Below are 4,230 nucleotides of genomic sequence, written 5' to 3'. Positions count from 1 at the left end.
AAAAAATCTAAGATTGGCCATGGTCGGTAATTTCTGAAGGCAGGTAATGGGTGCATAGGAGAAATTCATTATACTATATTCTCTTGTTCTCTTAGCTTCTATCAATATTTTTTTGGGGGGGTACCAGGGGTTGAGCCCAGGAGCACTTAACCACATCCAGAGCCCTTTTTTGAATTTTATTTTGAGACAGGGCTTCACTAAGTTGCTGAGGCTGGCTTTGAACTTCTGATCCTCCTGCCTCAGCCTCCAGAGCCACTGGTATTATAGGCATGCACCATGTCACCCGGGCCAACAAAGGATTTTTAGGTCAGTAAAACTTTGTATGCTATTGGCCAATATATGTCATTATACATTTGTCCAAACCCATAGATGTGCCACACAATGATGAACCCTGAACTTTGCAGAACAATGCTGCATCAGTGTAGGCTTCTGGATTGTCACAAATGTGGTCCAAGAGTGGTGTGGGATGTTGGTAGAGGGGGAAGCTGTGCATGTGACAGGAACTCTATGTACTTTTTGCACAATTTTGCTGTGAACCCCAAACTGCACTACAAAATACATTTTAAAAGAACCACAAACATATAGAAAACACGTGTTTCCTAAAGCCTGAGAACAGCAGAAGATGTAAGTTACCTAGTACAATGATCAGCTCCAAAAATATGTTCTTCAGGAGAGCTTTTGTTTAAATTCTCTAAGCCTTGGCCTCCTATAACTTTTTAAAAAATATTTTTTAGTTGTCAATGAATCTTTGTTTTATTTATTTACATGCAGTGCTGAAAATCAAACCCAGTGCCTCACACATGCTATGCAAGTGTGCTACCACTGAGCCACAATCCCAGCCCCCTCCTATAACTTTTGATTGTACAAAACTGATTTACTTTGGGAGTTCATCCACATTTGTGCACCAAATTTGTATTCCACCATCTACCCCAGGGTTCAGCACATTTTTCTTAATCCCTTTTGTCAAGTGAGATTTTGCACTATTTTTCTCTACGCTGCACTAAAATTTACCTCCATCTTCCTGAAATCATTTATTCTTTTCATTCTATCGAAACAGGCTTGCCTGCCACCTAGCTTGATCACATCGTGAACCGCCTAGCTTCTGTTCTCATTAAGTCAGTGATTCACAAAGCAATTGCTCAGCTAATTGGAAAATACATTGAGTGAGCTGGACAATCCCTGCCATCATCTTCCTGAAACTGGGCCCAGTTTTTATTAGGTGCTGAAGCTGACATAGCTCAGAGTAGATACCCTTTAATTTGCTGAAGATTTTTTTAAATTTTGTGATTAGCTAAGTGATGGGCAAATCAAAGAAAAAAAATTGAACAAAACAGGGGAAATAGCCAAATTGAATTTAGTCCATTCATTTTTGTTCTCTTAAATATAGAAAGCCTCTCCAAACTGTGTCCTCATTTATCCCTGCTTTCTCTGCCTATAACTTCCTTAAAGAATCTTTGATGTGGTCACTGGACAAGGCTTTATTCTAATGCTTGTTGCTGGGTCAACTCTTTGTTATTCTGTTTGGTATTTAATCCCATAGACTGAAGTTCTGCTCTGGTATGTTGTTTATCACTTCCAGATTATAGGTGTAGCAAATATTTTCCTAGTGCAATAATCACTAATGTGACATTCTGCTGCTGGTATCATCCAGACAGGCCCTGCTGGGCTCCTTCATTTTGAACCTTCTAGGCAGTTTCAATCCCAACTTCTCCTTAGGTCTAAATTGTTCTTTTGAGGCATGTTCTCCGTAAATGTCAGGGCACTGGATGACACCTGAAATCTTGAATCTCTTTCACAATAGTGACATTCTGAAAGCTTAACTTCTGTTTCCCTGGGTGTGCAGAAACCCTGCAGGTATCCCTCAGCAGCTGCTATAGTCCTTTCACTTAATTGCTCAGTGAATGAAAATATCTAGGAGACACTCACTTCCAGAATCCTTCTAGAAACCCAAAACTTTATATTGCTAACTTGGTACAAATCCTTTTGAAGTGAACTAGGGCGGCAGAATCACGCTGGCCTAACCATTTCAAGGTGGTAGAAACACCTGCAGTGACAGATAATTAAAACCATTGCCATGTCTCTTGCTGCACATTTCCTGTTTGCTAGCTACTTTCAGGATGAATCATATTTGATGTCACAATGACAACCACTTCGCTGCTTCTTCCCTACTCCTTTGCAATACCTACAGCCCCTTGGCCAGCTTTCTTCCCCTTGAATCGTGGCAATAAAGACATTTTCTTAAGTGTAACTGATGTGATTCAGCAATCTGTATACGGGGTAAAAATGGGAGTTCATAACCCACTTGAATCAAACTGTGAAATATGATATATCAAGAACTATGTAATGTTTTGAACAACCAACAATAAAAAAAGAAAAAAAACCATTTTCTTCATGGTGGACTGGAAATAATGGCATACACAGCACAATCTCAAATCTCTCTGTAGATGTTGCTTCAAAACAAATCTCCTCACCTGTTGGCATGCACTTCCTTGCCTTTTCTTGTGAACTCAACTCTTCATATATGAACCAAACTCGCTGATCCAGAGATAGCACAAGTCCCAGCTCTCTGACTACTCACAAAATTCTTATCATTTTGATACAAAGGAAACATGACTATATTTTTTACATAAAGAAACATTGGGGGCTGGAATTGTGGCTTAGTGGCAGAGCACTTACCTAGCATGTGTAAGGCACTGGGTTCAATCCTCAGCACCACATATAAAAAAATAAATAAAATAAAGGTATCATGTCCATTTACAGCTAAAAAAATATTTTAAAAAAGAAGCATTGGAAGTGTATTTAAACAAATAAAATGGTCATTTGTAGGGCTGGGTAGACAAGTGGTAAGATGTGATTTTTCCCTATATAATTTTTCTCTATACTTATTTTTTAGTTGTGGTTGGACACAATACCTTTATTTTCTTTATTTATTTTTATGTGTGCTGAGGATAGAACCCAGGGCCTCATATGTGCAGGGCAAGCACTCTGCCAATAAGCCACAACCCCAGCCTCATAGCTTTTAATTTTTGAAGCACGATTATTACATATTAAGAAAGTTAAATTAAGAATGAATTATGGGGGGCTGGGGATGTGGCTCAACTGGTAGCGCGCTCGCCTGGAGTGTGTGTGGCCCGGGTTCGATCCTCAGCACCACATACCAAAAAAGATGTTGTGTCCGCCGAGAACTAAAAAATAAATATTAAAAATAAAATTCTCTCCTCTCTCTCTATCTTTAAAAAAAAAGAATGAATTATGGGGCTGGAGATGTGGCTCAAGCGGTAGCGTGCTCGCCTGGCATGCATGCGACCTGGGTTCGATCCTCAGCACCACATACCAACAAAGATGTTGTGTCCACGGAAAACTAAAAAATAAATAATAAAATTCTCTCTCTCTTTAAAAAAAATCTGCATAAGGTAATATTCACAAATTCCAGGAATTGGATGTGGACATATACTTTAAAAAAAAAAAGAATGAATTATGGGCTGGGGTACTGGTAAAGCACTTGCTTGATTAGCACATGTGAGGCACTGAGTTCTATCCTCAGCACCACATAAAAACAAACAAATAAATAAAACAGAGGTATTGTGTCCATCTACAACAAAAGTTGTGAGTTGTGGCTCAGTGGTAGAGTGCTCGCCTAGCATGCACGAGGCACTGGGTTCGATCCTCAGCACTACATAAATGTAAAATAAAGATATTATGTCCACCTAAAAACTAAAAATAAATAAATATTTTTTTAAAAAATGAATTAACCAGCTGGGCATGATTAACACATCTGTGATGTCAGCTACTAGGGAGGCTGAGGCTCTAAGCAACTTAGTGAGAAGTGGTCTCAAAATTAAAATTTAAAAAAGGACTGAGAATGTAGCTTAGTGGCAAAGCACCCCTTGGTTCAATCCCTAGTACCAAAAAAAAAAAAAAAAAAAAATTAACCACCTTGGTAAAACAAGAAACTAAGGACATTTCTAGCTCATATATTTCACTGTTCTTATTTTCCCTATTTAACTCATAGAAATCTGAGACAACTTTAATAGGAGAGTTAAAAATCTGAGTTCCTGAGTTAACTCAAATAAACTTTTTATCAGTGTGAAACAATGCCTCCATTTTCTTTTATTTTTTAAGAGTAATTTCTGTTCTTTACAATGTTACCACACACACACACACACACACACACACACACACACACACACACACACACGACTTGAAAAATGGATAGAGAGACAAGAGGGA

Source organism: Ictidomys tridecemlineatus, chromosome X (assembly GCF_052094955.1).
Source record: "Ictidomys tridecemlineatus isolate mIctTri1 chromosome X, mIctTri1.hap1, whole genome shotgun sequence".
In the NCBI taxonomy this organism is placed as follows: domain Eukaryota; kingdom Metazoa; phylum Chordata; class Mammalia; order Rodentia; family Sciuridae; genus Ictidomys; species Ictidomys tridecemlineatus.
Note: the sequence above shows the minus strand (reverse complement) of the source record.